The 13,188-nt window shown below is 44.8% G+C and overlaps 21 non-coding genes and 1 pseudogene across 21 annotated transcripts; all 22 read right to left on the bottom strand.

The window, feature by feature from the left end:
• On the bottom strand, positions 1–69 carry LOC144400449 (U2 spliceosomal RNA; annotated as a pseudogene; the record flags this gene model as incomplete).
• Positions 70–671: 602 nt separating this feature from the next.
• Positions 672–786, bottom strand: LOC144400707 (U5 spliceosomal RNA). Its single transcript, XR_013462642.1, has one exon. It is a non-coding gene; the product is annotated as a U5 spliceosomal RNA (small nuclear RNA).
• Positions 787–1,228: 442 nt separating this feature from the next.
• Positions 1,229–1,392, bottom strand: LOC144400219 (U1 spliceosomal RNA). The gene has a single exon (XR_013462156.1). It is a non-coding gene; the product is annotated as a U1 spliceosomal RNA (small nuclear RNA).
• Positions 1,393–1,668: 276 nt separating this feature from the next.
• LOC144400443 (U2 spliceosomal RNA) lies at positions 1,669–1,859 on the bottom strand. Its single transcript, XR_013462381.1, has one exon. It is a non-coding gene; the product is annotated as a U2 spliceosomal RNA (small nuclear RNA).
• Positions 1,860–2,461: 602 nt separating this feature from the next.
• LOC144400706 (U5 spliceosomal RNA) lies at positions 2,462–2,576 on the bottom strand. The gene has a single exon (XR_013462641.1). It is a non-coding gene; the product is annotated as a U5 spliceosomal RNA (small nuclear RNA).
• Positions 2,577–3,018: 442 nt separating this feature from the next.
• Positions 3,019–3,182, bottom strand: LOC144400218 (U1 spliceosomal RNA). The gene has a single exon (XR_013462155.1). It is a non-coding gene; the product is annotated as a U1 spliceosomal RNA (small nuclear RNA).
• A 276-nt stretch (positions 3,183–3,458) lies between these two features.
• Positions 3,459–3,649, bottom strand: LOC144400419 (U2 spliceosomal RNA). The gene has a single exon (XR_013462357.1). It is a non-coding gene; the product is annotated as a U2 spliceosomal RNA (small nuclear RNA).
• A 602-nt stretch (positions 3,650–4,251) lies between these two features.
• On the bottom strand, positions 4,252–4,366 carry LOC144400705 (U5 spliceosomal RNA). Its single transcript, XR_013462640.1, has one exon. It is a non-coding gene; the product is annotated as a U5 spliceosomal RNA (small nuclear RNA).
• Positions 4,367–4,808: 442 nt separating this feature from the next.
• LOC144400217 (U1 spliceosomal RNA) lies at positions 4,809–4,972 on the bottom strand. Its single transcript, XR_013462154.1, has one exon. It is a non-coding gene; the product is annotated as a U1 spliceosomal RNA (small nuclear RNA).
• A 276-nt stretch (positions 4,973–5,248) lies between these two features.
• Positions 5,249–5,439, bottom strand: LOC144400442 (U2 spliceosomal RNA). Its single transcript, XR_013462380.1, has one exon. It is a non-coding gene; the product is annotated as a U2 spliceosomal RNA (small nuclear RNA).
• Positions 5,440–6,041: 602 nt separating this feature from the next.
• Positions 6,042–6,156, bottom strand: LOC144400704 (U5 spliceosomal RNA). Its single transcript, XR_013462639.1, has one exon. It is a non-coding gene; the product is annotated as a U5 spliceosomal RNA (small nuclear RNA).
• Positions 6,157–6,598: 442 nt separating this feature from the next.
• Positions 6,599–6,762, bottom strand: LOC144400216 (U1 spliceosomal RNA). The gene has a single exon (XR_013462153.1). It is a non-coding gene; the product is annotated as a U1 spliceosomal RNA (small nuclear RNA).
• A 276-nt stretch (positions 6,763–7,038) lies between these two features.
• On the bottom strand, positions 7,039–7,229 carry LOC144400441 (U2 spliceosomal RNA). The gene has a single exon (XR_013462379.1). It is a non-coding gene; the product is annotated as a U2 spliceosomal RNA (small nuclear RNA).
• Positions 7,230–7,831: 602 nt separating this feature from the next.
• On the bottom strand, positions 7,832–7,946 carry LOC144400702 (U5 spliceosomal RNA). The gene has a single exon (XR_013462637.1). It is a non-coding gene; the product is annotated as a U5 spliceosomal RNA (small nuclear RNA).
• Positions 7,947–8,388: 442 nt separating this feature from the next.
• LOC144400215 (U1 spliceosomal RNA) lies at positions 8,389–8,552 on the bottom strand. The gene has a single exon (XR_013462152.1). It is a non-coding gene; the product is annotated as a U1 spliceosomal RNA (small nuclear RNA).
• Positions 8,553–8,828: 276 nt separating this feature from the next.
• Positions 8,829–9,019, bottom strand: LOC144400440 (U2 spliceosomal RNA). Its single transcript, XR_013462378.1, has one exon. It is a non-coding gene; the product is annotated as a U2 spliceosomal RNA (small nuclear RNA).
• Positions 9,020–9,621: 602 nt separating this feature from the next.
• On the bottom strand, positions 9,622–9,736 carry LOC144400701 (U5 spliceosomal RNA). The gene has a single exon (XR_013462636.1). It is a non-coding gene; the product is annotated as a U5 spliceosomal RNA (small nuclear RNA).
• A 442-nt stretch (positions 9,737–10,178) lies between these two features.
• LOC144400213 (U1 spliceosomal RNA) lies at positions 10,179–10,342 on the bottom strand. The gene has a single exon (XR_013462151.1). It is a non-coding gene; the product is annotated as a U1 spliceosomal RNA (small nuclear RNA).
• Positions 10,343–10,618: 276 nt separating this feature from the next.
• LOC144400439 (U2 spliceosomal RNA) lies at positions 10,619–10,809 on the bottom strand. The gene has a single exon (XR_013462377.1). It is a non-coding gene; the product is annotated as a U2 spliceosomal RNA (small nuclear RNA).
• Positions 10,810–11,411: 602 nt separating this feature from the next.
• LOC144400700 (U5 spliceosomal RNA) lies at positions 11,412–11,526 on the bottom strand. The gene has a single exon (XR_013462635.1). It is a non-coding gene; the product is annotated as a U5 spliceosomal RNA (small nuclear RNA).
• A 442-nt stretch (positions 11,527–11,968) lies between these two features.
• LOC144400212 (U1 spliceosomal RNA) lies at positions 11,969–12,132 on the bottom strand. The gene has a single exon (XR_013462150.1). It is a non-coding gene; the product is annotated as a U1 spliceosomal RNA (small nuclear RNA).
• A 276-nt stretch (positions 12,133–12,408) lies between these two features.
• LOC144400438 (U2 spliceosomal RNA) lies at positions 12,409–12,599 on the bottom strand. The gene has a single exon (XR_013462376.1). It is a non-coding gene; the product is annotated as a U2 spliceosomal RNA (small nuclear RNA).
• Between the last annotated feature and the right edge of the window lie 589 nt (positions 12,600–13,188).

The following is a 13,188-nucleotide window of genomic DNA, read 5'->3' as shown; positions in this document are numbered from 1 at the left end:
ACATATCAGATATTAAACTGATAAGAACAGATACTACACTTGATCTTAGCCAAAAGGGCGAGAAGCGATAACACCAAACTGTTTGTTTGCAGACCCAACGTACCAGCACATATCTCAATTGTCGCGGTGCGGTTCTTTCAACTGGGCGTAGCAGTCGCTTGCTACTTAACAACCCACTCCCCACGCTGCCCCCGTCCTCAAAAAAGCTAAAATCATTGATTTGTTTACAAGCAAAAGTGTAAACTCCTGCTGAAATCTGGTTGATTTCACTGTTGTTTCAGACACTAGAGACTCCAGTGATGATTAATCACTGTAAAGTCCTGCTGAAAATCTTGTTGATTTCACAATGGATTCAGACAGAGATTTGAGACTTGCTGCAAGGCTCCACTAGTGACTCCAGTGATGATTCCTGCTGAAAATCTTGTTGATTTCACAATGAATTCAGACAGTGATTTGCTGATTTGAGACGTGCTCCACCGGAGACTCCAGTAAAGTGACCATTAATCCCTGTAAAATCCTGCTGAAATCTGGTTGATTTCACTTTGGATTCAGACAGTGATTTGAGACTTGCTGCACTAGTGACTCCAGTGATAAGTAAACACAACTTTGTTTGTGCTCCATTGTCAGGAGCCTCTGTCCAACTACTTTTCTTTTCACACAAGTACATGAGGCTCAGCCAATTGGCAGAGCCTGCCAAAAATATGGTCAACTCATTGTTGTTCCTCTCCACGGAAGTCTTTAGTAAAAGGCGAAAGACTTATGCGTATTGAAGAGAAACCAAAGTCAGTTGCGGAATCAGGTGGCAGGCAGCCTTATATCCCAGTCGCAACAGTGATCCCTCTTGTGGTTGGGACTGGTTGAGCTGCGGTTGTCCAATGCCAAACCCATTCCCCAGCACCAGCCATCAAAAACTCATTGATTTGTTTACAAGCAAAAGTGTAAAGTCCTGCTGAAATGTGCTTGATTTCACTTTGGATTCAGACAGTGATTTGCTGATTTGAGACGTGCTCCACTGGAGACTCCAGCGCAGTGATGATTAATGCTGAAATCTGGTTGATTTCACTTTGGATTCAGACAGTGATTTGCTGATTGTAGACTCCCTCCACCGGAGACTCCAGTGCAGTGGTGATTAATCCGTGTAAAATCCTGCTGAAATGTGGTTGATTTCACTAGGGATTCAGACAGTGATGATTAAACGGGACACCTGGTTTTTCTTTGACTTCAATATCAGGGGAGAGCGCGAACGCAGTCCCCCACTACCACAAATTATGCAGTCGAGATTCCCACATTTGGGGAATTCGCAGTGGTCAGCACAGTCGCAGTGCAATGACTGAGCCTCGCCCTGGGTGAACCACCTTCTTGATCATGGTATCTCCCCTGCCAGGTAAGTATGAGTTGGTGGTGACAGAGGCAGGGACGGTATTCCCAGTCACAGCATTTGTGGTGACGGTTCGCAGATGGCACCGTCCTCACAGATCGGTGAAGTTAAAATCAGTGATTTGAGACTTGCAAAACAAAGGCACTATTGATGAGTAAGCATAAGTCACTTGCCAAAAGCCTCAGTCTTAAAAACTATGTGGAGGTGAGACTTGTTTTACTCAAAGCAGAAATCATTTCCAACACCACACCACTGATTCAGGTTACCCTTTCTTTTATTTTCCACAATTTAAAGGGTGCACCGTTCCCGGAGGTGCTGCAATACCGGGCCGATGCTTGGAGTGAACGGAGCAAGCCCCTTTTTCATCTCCCAGAGCTAAAAATCGGCTTAATATGTAGTCCTCGTATAGAGGACATATCAGATATTAAACTGATAAGAACAGATACTACACTTGATCTTAGCCAAAAGGGCGAGAAGCGATAACACCAAACTGTTTGTTTGCAGACCCAACGTACCAGCACATATCTCAATTGTCGCGGTGCGGTTCTTTCAACTGGGCGTAGCAGTCGCTTGCTACTTAACAACCCACTCCCCACGCTGCCCCCGTCCTCAAAAAAGCTAAAATCATTGATTTGTTTACAAGCAAAAGTGTAAACTCCTGCTGAAATCTGGTTGATTTCACTGTTGTTTCAGACACTAGAGACTCCAGTGATGATTAATCACTGTAAAGTCCTGCTGAAAATCTTGTTGATTTCACAATGGATTCAGACAGAGATTTGAGACTTGCTGCAAGGCTCCACTAGTGACTCCAGTGATGATTCCTGCTGAAAATCTTGTTGATTTCACAATGAATTCAGACAGTGATTTGCTGATTTGAGACGTGCTCCACCGGAGACTCCAGTAAAGTGACCATTAATCCCTGTAAAATCCTGCTGAAATCTGGTTGATTTCACTTTGGATTCAGACAGTGATTTGAGACTTGCTGCACTAGTGACTCCAGTGATAAGTAAACACAACTTTGTTTGTGCTCCATTGTCAGGAGCCTCTGTCCAACTACTTTTCTTTTCACACAAGTACATGAGGCTCAGCCAATTGGCAGAGCCTGCCAAAAATATGGTCAACTCATTGTTGTTCCTCTCCACGGAAGTCTTTAGTAAAAGGCGAAAGACTTATGCGTATTGAAGAGAAACCAAAGTCAGTTGCGGAATCAGGTGGCAGGCAGCCTTATATCCCAGTCGCAACAGTGATCCCTCTTGTGGTTGGGACTGGTTGAGCTGCGGTTGTCCAATGCCAAACCCATTCCCCAGCACCAGCCATCAAAAACTCATTGATTTGTTTACAAGCAAAAGTGTAAAGTCCTGCTGAAATGTGCTTGATTTCACTTTGGATTCAGACAGTGATTTGCTGATTTGAGACGTGCTCCACTGGAGACTCCAGCGCAGTGATGATTAATGCTGAAATCTGGTTGATTTCACTTTGGATTCAGACAGTGATTTGCTGATTGTAGACTCCCTCCACCGGAGACTCCAGTGCAGTGGTGATTAATCCGTGTAAAATCCTGCTGAAATGTGGTTGATTTCACTAGGGATTCAGACAGTGATGATTAAACGGGACACCTGGTTTTTCTTTGACTTCAATATCAGGGGAGAGCGCGAACGCAGTCCCCCACTACCACAAATTATGCAGTCGAGATTCCCACATTTGGGGAATTCGCAGTGGTCAGCACAGTCGCAGTGCAATGACTGAGCCTCGCCCTGGGTGAACCACCTTCTTGATCATGGTATCTCCCCTGCCAGGTAAGTATGAGTTGGTGGTGACAGAGGCAGGGACGGTATTCCCAGTCACAGCATTTGTGGTGACGGTTCGCAGATGGCACCGTCCTCACAGATCGGTGAAGTTAAAATCAGTGATTTGAGACTTGCAAAACAAAGGCACTATTGATGAGTAAGCATAAGTCACTTGCCAAAAGCCTCAGTCTTAAAAACTATGTGGAGGTGAGACTTGTTTTACTCAAAGCAGAAATCATTTCCAACACCACACCACTGATTCAGGTTACCATTTCTTTTATTTTCCACAATTTAAAGGGTGCACCGTTCCCGGAGGTGCTGCAATACCGGGCCGATGCTTGGAGTGAACGGAGCAAGCCCCTTTTTCATCTCCCAGAGCTAAAAATCGGCTTAATATGTAGTCCTCGTATAGAGGACATATCAGATATTAAACTGATAAGAACAGATACTACACTTGATCTTAGCCAAAAGGCCGAGAAGCGATAACACCAAACTGTTTGTTTGCAGACCCAACGTACCAGCACATATCTCAATTGTCGCGGTGCGGTTCTTTCAACTGGGCGTAGCAGTCGCTTGCTACTTAACAACCCACTCCCCACGCTGCCCCCGTCCTCAAAAAAGCTAAAATCATTGATTTGTTTACAAGCAAAAGTGTAAACTCCTGCTGAAATCTGGTTGATTTCACTGTTGTTTCAGACACTAGAGACTCCAGTGATGATTAATCACTGTAAAGTCCTGCTGAAAATCTTGTTGATTTCACAATGGATTCAGACAGAGATTTGAGACTTGCTGCAAGGCTCCACTAGTGACTCCAGTGATGATTCCTGCTGAAAATCTTGTTGATTTCACAATGAATTCAGACAGTGATTTGCTGATTTGAGACGTGCTCCACCGGAGACTCCAGTAAAGTGACCATTAATCCCTGTAAAATCCTGCTGAAATCTGGTTGATTTCACTTTGGATTCAGACAGTGATTTGAGACTTGCTGCACTAGTGACTCCAGTGATAAGTAAACACAACTTTGTTTGTGCTCCATTGTCAGGAGCCTCTGTCCAACTACTTTTCTTTTCACACAAGTACATGAGGCTCAGCCAATTGGCAGAGCCTGCCAAAAATATGGTCAACTCATTGTTGTTCCTCTCCACGGAAGTCTTTAGTAAAAGGCGAAAGACTTATGCGTATTGAAGAGAAACCAAAGTCAGTTGCGGAATCAGGTGGCAGGCAGCCTTATATCCCAGTCGCAACAGTGATCCCTCTTGTGGTTGGGACTGGTTGAGCTGCGGTTGTCCAATGCCAAACCCATTCCCCAGCACCAGCCATCAAAAACTCATTGATTTGTTTACAAGCAAAAGTGTAAAGTCCTGCTGAAATGTGCTTGATTTCACTTTGGATTCAGACAGTGATTTGCTGATTTGAGACGTGCTCCACTGGAGACTCCAGCGCAGTGATGATTAATGCTGAAATCTGGTTGATTTCACTTTGGATTCAGACAGTGATTTGCTGATTGTAGACTCCCTCCACCGGAGACTCCAGTGCAGTGGTGATTAATCCGTGTAAAATCCTGCTGAAATGTGGTTGATTTCACTAGGGATTCAGACAGTGATGATTAAACGGGACACCTGGTTTTTCTTTGACTTCAATATCAGGGGAGAGCGCGAACGCAGTCCCCCACTACCACAAATTATGCAGTCGAGATTCCCACATTTGGGGAATTCGCAGTGGTCAGCACAGTCGCAGTGCAATGACTGAGCCTCGCCCTGGGTGAACCACCTTCTTGATCATGGTATCTCCCCTGCCAGGTAAGTATGAGTTGGTGGTGACAGAGGCAGGGACGGTATTCCCAGTCACAGCATTTGTGGTGACGGTTCGCAGATGGCACCGTCCTCACAGATCGGTGAAGTTAAAATCAGTGATTTGAGACTTGCAAAACAAAGGCACTATTGATGAGTAAGCATAAGTCACTTGCCAAAAGCCTCAGTCTTAAAAACTATGTGGAGGTGAGACTTGTTTTACTCAAAGCAGAAATCATTTCCAACACCACACCACTGATTCAGGTTACCCTTTCTTTTATTTTCCACAATTTAAAGGGTGCACCGTTCCCGGAGGTGCTGCAATACCGGGCCGATGCTTGGAGTGAACGGAGCAAGCCCCTTTTTCATCTCCCAGAGCTAAAAATCGGCTTAATATGTAGTCCTCGTATAGAGGACATATCAGATATTAAACTGATAAGAACAGATACTACACTTGATCTTAGCCAAAAGGGCGAGAAGCGATAACACCAAACTGTTTGTTTGCAGACCCAACGTACCAGCACATATCTCAATTGTCGCGGTGCGGTTCTTTCAACTGGGCGTAGCAGTCGCTTGCTACTTAACAACCCACTCCCCACGCTGCCCCCGTCCTCAAAAAAGCTAAAATCATTGATTTGTTTACAAGCAAAAGTGTAAACTCCTGCTGAAATCTGGTTGATTTCACTGTTGTTTCAGACACTAGAGACTCCAGTGATGATTAATCACTGTAAAGTCCTGCTGAAAATCTTGTTGATTTCACAATGGATTCAGACAGAGATTTGAGACTTGCTGCAAGGCTCCACTAGTGACTCCAGTGATGATTCCTGCTGAAAATCTTGTTGATTTCACAATGAATTCAGACAGTGATTTGCTGATTTGAGACGTGCTCCACCGGAGACTCCAGTAAAGTGACCATTAATCCCTGTAAAATCCTGCTGAAATCTGGTTGATTTCACTTTGGATTCAGACAGTGATTTGAGACTTGCTGCACTAGTGACTCCAGTGATAAGTAAACACAACTTTGTTTGTGCTCCATTGTCAGGAGCCTCTGTCCAACTACTTTTCTTTTCACACAAGTACATGAGGCTCAGCCAATTGGCAGAGCCTGCCAAAAATATGGTCAACTCATTGTTGTTCCTCTCCACGGAAGTCTTTAGTAAAAGGCGAAAGACTTATGCGTATTGAAGAGAAACCAAAGTCAGTTGCGGAATCAGGTGGCAGGCAGCCTTATATCCCAGTCGCAACAGTGATCCCTCTTGTGGTTGGGACTGGTTGAGCTGCGGTTGTCCAATGCCAAACCCATTCCCCAGCACCAGCCATCAAAAACTCATTGATTTGTTTACAAGCAAAAGTGTAAAGTCCTGCTGAAATGTGCTTGATTTCACTTTGGATTCAGACAGTGATTTGCTGATTTGAGACGTGCTCCACTGGAGACTCCAGCGCAGTGATGATTAATGCTGAAATCTGGTTGATTTCACTTTGGATTCAGACAGTGATTTGCTGATTGTAGACTCCCTCCACCGGAGACTCCAGTGCAGTGGTGATTAATCCGTGTAAAATCCTGCTGAAATGTGGTTGATTTCACTAGGGATTCAGACAGTGATGATTAAACGGGACACCTGGTTTTTCTTTGACTTCAATATCAGGGGAGAGCGCGAACGCAGTCCCCCACTACCACAAATTATGCAGTCGAGATTCCCACATTTGGGGAATTCGCAGTGGTCAGCACAGTCGCAGTGCAATGACTGAGCCTCGCCCTGGGTGAACCACCTTCTTGATCATGGTATCTCCCCTGCCAGGTAAGTATGAGTTGGTGGTGACAGAGGCAGGGACGGTATTCCCAGTCACAGCATTTGTGGTGACGGTTCGCAGATGGCACCGTCCTCACAGATCGGTGAAGTTAAAATCAGTGATTTGAGACTTGCAAAACAAAGGCACTATTGATGAGTAAGCATAAGTCACTTGCCAAAAGCCTCAGTCTTAAAAACTATGTGGAGGTGAGACTTGTTTTACTCAAAGCAGAAATCATTTCCAACACCACACCACTGATTCAGGTTACCCTTTCTTTTATTTTCCACAATTTAAAGGGTGCACCGTTCCCGGAGGTGCTGCAATACCGGGCCGATGCTTGGAGTGAACGGAGCAAGCCCCTTTTTCATCTCCCAGAGCTAAAAATCGGCTTAATATGTAGTCCTCGTATAGAGGACATATCAGATATTAAACTGATAAGAACAGATACTACACTTGATCTTAGCCAAAAGGGCGAGAAGCGATAACACCAAACTGTTTGTTTGCAGACCCAACGTACCAGCACATATCTCAATTGTCGCGGTGCGGTTCTTTCAACTGGGCGTAGCAGTCGCTTGCTACTTAACAACCCACTCCCCACGCTGCCCCCGTCCTCAAAAAAGCTAAAATCATTGATTTGTTTACAAGCAAAAGTGTAAACTCCTGCTGAAATCTGGTTGATTTCACTGTTGTTTCAGACACTAGAGACTCCAGTGATGATTAATCACTGTAAAGTCCTGCTGAAAATCTTGTTGATTTCACAATGGATTCAGACAGAGATTTGAGACTTGCTGCAAGGCTCCACTAGTGACTCCAGTGATGATTCCTGCTGAAAATCTTGTTGATTTCACAATGAATTCAGACAGTGATTTGCTGATTTGAGACGTGCTCCACCGGAGACTCCAGTAAAGTGACCATTAATCCCTGTAAAATCCTGCTGAAATCTGGTTGATTTCACTTTGGATTCAGACAGTGATTTGAGACTTGCTGCACTAGTGACTCCAGTGATAAGTAAACACAACTTTGTTTGTGCTCCATTGTCAGGAGCCTCTGTCCAACTACTTTTCTTTTCACACAAGTACATGAGGCTCAGCCAATTGGCAGAGCCTGCCAAAAATATGGTCAACTCATTGTTGTTCCTCTCCACGGAAGTCTTTAGTAAAAGGCGAAAGACTTATGCGTATTGAAGAGAAACCAAAGTCAGTTGCGGAATCAGGTGGCAGGCAGCCTTATATCCCAGTCGCAACAGTGATCCCTCTTGTGGTTGGGACTGGTTGAGCTGCGGTTGTCCAATGCCAAACCCATTCCCCAGCACCAGCCATCAAAAACTCATTGATTTGTTTACAAGCAAAAGTGTAAAGTCCTGCTGAAATGTGCTTGATTTCACTTTGGATTCAGACAGTGATTTGCTGATTTGAGACGTGCTCCACTGGAGACTCCAGCGCAGTGATGATTAATGCTGAAATCTGGTTGATTTCACTTTGGATTCAGACAGTGATTTGCTGATTGTAGACTCCCTCCACCGGAGACTCCAGTGCAGTGGTGATTAATCCGTGTAAAATCCTGCTGAAATGTGGTTGATTTCACTAGGGATTCAGACAGTGATGATTAAACGGGACACCTGGTTTTTCTTTGACTTCAATATCAGGGGAGAGCGCGAACGCAGTCCCCCACTACCACAAATTATGCAGTCGAGATTCCCACATTTGGGGAATTCGCAGTGGTCAGCACAGTCGCAGTGCAATGACTGAGCCTCGCCCTGGGTGAACCACCTTCTTGATCATGGTATCTCCCCTGCCAGGTAAGTATGAGTTGGTGGTGACAGAGGCAGGGACGGTATTCCCAGTCACAGCATTTGTGGTGACGGTTCGCAGATGGCACCGTCCTCACAGATCGGTGAAGTTAAAATCAGTGATTTGAGACTTGCAAAACAAAGGCACTATTGATGAGTAAGCATAAGTCACTTGCCAAAAGCCTCAGTCTTAAAAACTATGTGGAGGTGAGACTTGTTTTACTCAAAGCAGAAATCATTTCCAACACCACACCACTGATTCAGGTTACCCTTTCTTTTATTTTCCACAATTTAAAGGGTGCACCGTTCCCGGAGGTGCTGCAATACCGGGCCGATGCTTGGAGTGAACGGAGCAAGCCCCTTTTTCATCTCCCAGAGCTAAAAATCGGCTTAATATGTAGTCCTCGTATAGAGGACATATCAGATATTAAACTGATAAGAACAGATACTACACTTGATCTTAGCCAAAAGGGCGAGAAGCGATAACACCAAACTGTTTGTTTGCAGACCCAACGTACCAGCACATATCTCAATTGTCGCGGTGCGGTTCTTTCAACTGGGCGTAGCAGTCGCTTGCTACTTAACAACCCACTCCCCACGCTGCCCCCGTCCTCAAAAAAGCTAAAATCATTGATTTGTTTACAAGCAAAAGTGTAAACTCCTGCTGAAATCTGGTTGATTTCACTGTTGTTTCAGACACTAGAGACTCCAGTGATGATTAATCACTGTAAAGTCCTGCTGAAAATCTTGTTGATTTCACAATGGATTCAGACAGAGATTTGAGACTTGCTGCAAGGCTCCACTAGTGACTCCAGTGATGATTCCTGCTGAAAATCTTGTTGATTTCACAATGAATTCAGACAGTGATTTGCTGATTTGAGACGTGCTCCACCGGAGACTCCAGTAAAGTGACCATTAATCCCTGTAAAATCCTGCTGAAATCTGGTTGATTTCACTTTGGATTCAGACAGTGATTTGAGACTTGCTGCACTAGTGACTCCAGTGATAAGTAAACACAACTTTGTTTGTGCTCCATTGTCAGGAGCCTCTGTCCAACTACTTTTCTTTTCACACAAGTACATGAGGCTCAGCCAATTGGCAGAGCCTGCCAAAAATATGGTCAACTCATTGTTGTTCCTCTCCACGGAAGTCTTTAGTAAAAGGCGAAAGACTTATGCGTATTGAAGAGAAACCAAAGTCAGTTGCGGAATCAGGTGGCAGGCAGCCTTATATCCCAGTCGCAACAGTGATCCCTCTTGTGGTTGGGACTGGTTGAGCTGCGGTTGTCCAATGCCAAACCCATTCCCCAGCACCAGCCATCAAAAACTCATTGATTTGTTTACAAGCAAAAGTGTAAAGTCCTGCTGAAATGTGCTTGATTTCACTTTGGATTCAGACAGTGATTTGCTGATTTGAGACGTGCTCCACTGGAGACTCCAGCGCAGTGATGATTAATGCTGAAATCTGGTTGATTTCACTTTGGATTCAGACAGTGATTTGCTGATTGTAGACTCCCTCCACCGGAGACTCCAGTGCAGTGGTGATTAATCCGTGTAAAATCCTGCTGAAATGTGGTTGATTTCACTAGGGATTCAGACAGTGATGATTAAACGGGACACCTGGTTTTTCTTTGACTTCAATATCAGGGGAGAGCGCGAACGCAGTCCCCCACTACCACAAATTATGCAGTCGAGATTCCCACATTTGGGGAATTCGCAGTGGTCAGCACAGTCGCAGTGCAATGACTGAGCCTCGCCCTGGGTGAACCACCTTCTTGATCATGGTATCTCCCCTGCCAGGTAAGTATGAGTTGGTGGTGACAGAGGCAGGGACGGTATTCCCAGTCACAGCATTTGTGGTGACGGTTCGCAGATGGCACCGTCCTCACAGATCGGTGAAGTTAAAATCAGTGATTTGAGACTTGCAAAACAAAGGCACTATTGATGAGTAAGCATAAGTCACTTGCCAAAAGCCTCAGTCTTAAAAACTATGTGGAGGTGAGACTTGTTTTACTCAAAGCAGAAATCATTTCCAACACCACACCACTGATTCAGGTTACCCTTTCTTTTATTTTCCACAATTTAAAGGGTGCACCGTTCCCGGAGGTGCTGCAATACCGGGCCGATGCTTGGAGTGAACGGAGCAAGCCCCTTTTTCATCTCCCAGAGCTAAAAATCGGCTTAATATGTAGTCCTCGTATAGAGGACATATCAGATATTAAACTGATAAGAACAGATACTACACTTGATCTTAGCCAAAAGGGCGAGAAGCGATAACACCAAACTGTTTGTTTGCAGACCCAACGTACCAGCACATATCTCAATTGTCGCGGTGCGGTTCTTTCAACTGGGCGTAGCAGTCGCTTGCTACTTAACAACCCACTCCCCACGCTGCCCCCGTCCTCAAAAAAGCTAAAATCATTGATTTGTTTACAAGCAAAAGTGTAAACTCCTGCTGAAATCTGGTTGATTTCACTGTTGTTTCAGACACTAGAGACTCCAGTGATGATTAATCACTGTAAAGTCCTGCTGAAAATCTTGTTGATTTCACAATGGATTCAGACAGAGATTTGAGACTTGCTGCAAGGCTCCACTAGTGACTCCAGTGATGATTCCTGCTGAAAATCTTGTTGATTTCACAATGAATTCAGACAGTGATTTGCTGATTTGAGACGTGCTCCACCGGAGACTCCAGTAAAGTGACCATTAATCCCTGTAAAATCCTGCTGAAATCTGGTTGATTTCACTTTGGATTCAGACAGTGATTTGAGACTTGCTGCACTAGTGACTCCAGTGATAAGTAAACACAACTTTGTTTGTGCTCCATTGTCAGGAGCCTCTGTCCAACTACTTTTCTTTTCACACAAGTACATGAGGCTCAGCCAATTGGCAGAGCCTGCCAAAAATATGGTCAACTCATTGTTGTTCCTCTCCACGGAAGTCTTTAGTAAAAGGCGAAAGACTTATGCGTATTGAAGAGAAACCAAAGTCAGTTGCGGAATCAGGTGGCAGGCAGCCTTATATCCCAGTCGCAACAGTGATCCCTCTTGTGGTTGGGACTGGTTGAGCTGCGGTTGTCCAATGCCAAACCCATTCCCCAGCACCAGCCATCAAAAACTCATTGATTTGTTTACAAGCAAAAGTGTAAAGTCCTGCTGAAATGTGCTTGATTTCACTTTGGATTCAGACAGTGATTTGCTGATTTGAGACGTGCTCCACTGGAGACTCCAGCGCAGTGATGATTAATGCTGAAATCTGGTTGATTTCACTTTGGATTCAGACAGTGATTTGCTGATTGTAGACTCCCTCCACCGGAGACTCCAGTGCAGTGGTGATTAATCCGTGTAAAATCCTGCTGAAATGTGGTTGATTTCACTAGGGATTCAGACAGTGATGATTAAACGGGACACCTGGTTTTTCTTTGACTTCAATATCAGGGGAGAGCGCGAACGCAGTCCCCCACTACCACAAATTATGCAGTCGAGATTCCCACATTTGGGGAATTCGCAGTGGTCAGCACAGTCGCAGTGCAATGACTGAGCCTCGCCCTGGGTGAACCACCTTCTTGATCATGGTATCTCCCCTGCCAGGTAAGTATGAGTTGGTGGTGACAGAGGCAGGGACGGTATTCCCAGTCACAGCATTTGTGGTGACGGTTCGCAGATGGCACCGTCCTCACAGATCGGTGAAGTTAAAATCAGTGATTTGAGACTTGCAAAACAAAGGCACTATTGATGAGTAAGCATAAGTCACTTGCCAAAAGCCTCAGTCTTAAAAACTATGTGGAGGTGAGACTTGTTTTACTCAAAGCAGAAATCATTTCCAACACCACACCACTGATTCAGGTTACCCTTTCTTTTATTTTCCACAATTTAAAGGGTGCACCGTTCCCGGAGGTGCTGCAATACCGGGCCGATGCTTGGAGTGAACGGAGCAAGCCCCTTTTTCATCTCCCAGAGCTAAAAATCGGCTTAATATGTAGTCCTCGTATAGAGGACATATCAGATATTAAACTGATAAGAACAGATACTACACTTGATCTTAGCCAAAAGGGCGAGAAGCGATAACACCAAACTGTTTGTTTGCAGACCCAACGTACCAGCACATATCTCAATTGTCGCGGTGCGGTTCTTTCAACTGGGCGTAGCAGTCGCTTGCTACTTAACAACCCACTCCCCACGCTGCCCCCGTCCTCAAAAAAGCTAAAATCATTGATTTGTTTACAAGCAAAAGTGTAAACTCCTGCTGAAATCTGGTTGATTTCACTGTTGTTTCAGACACTAGAGACTCCAGTGATGATTAATCACTGTAAAGTCCTGCTGAAAATCTTGTTGATTTCACAATGGATTCAGACAGAGATTTGAGACTTGCTGCAAGGCTCCACTAGTGACTCCAGTGATGATTCCTGCTGAAAATCTTGTTGATTTCACAATGAATTCAGACAGTGATTTGCTGATTTGAGACGTGCTCCACCGGAGACTCCAGTAAAGTGACCATTAATCCCTGTAAAATCCTGCTGAAATCTGGTTGATTTCACTTTGGATTCAGACAGTGATTTGAGACTTGCTGCACTAGTGACTCCAGTGATAAGTAAACACAACTTTGTTTGTGCTCCATTGTCAGGAGCCTCTGTCCAACTACTTTTCTTTTCACA

This window comes from Gasterosteus aculeatus, chromosome 2 (genome assembly GCF_964276395.1).
Source record: "Gasterosteus aculeatus chromosome 2, fGasAcu3.hap1.1, whole genome shotgun sequence".
NCBI lineage: Eukaryota > Metazoa > Chordata > Actinopteri > Perciformes > Gasterosteidae > Gasterosteus > Gasterosteus aculeatus.
The sequence above is the reverse complement of the archived record's forward strand: the minus strand, read 5'-3'. Positions and strand labels throughout refer to the sequence as shown.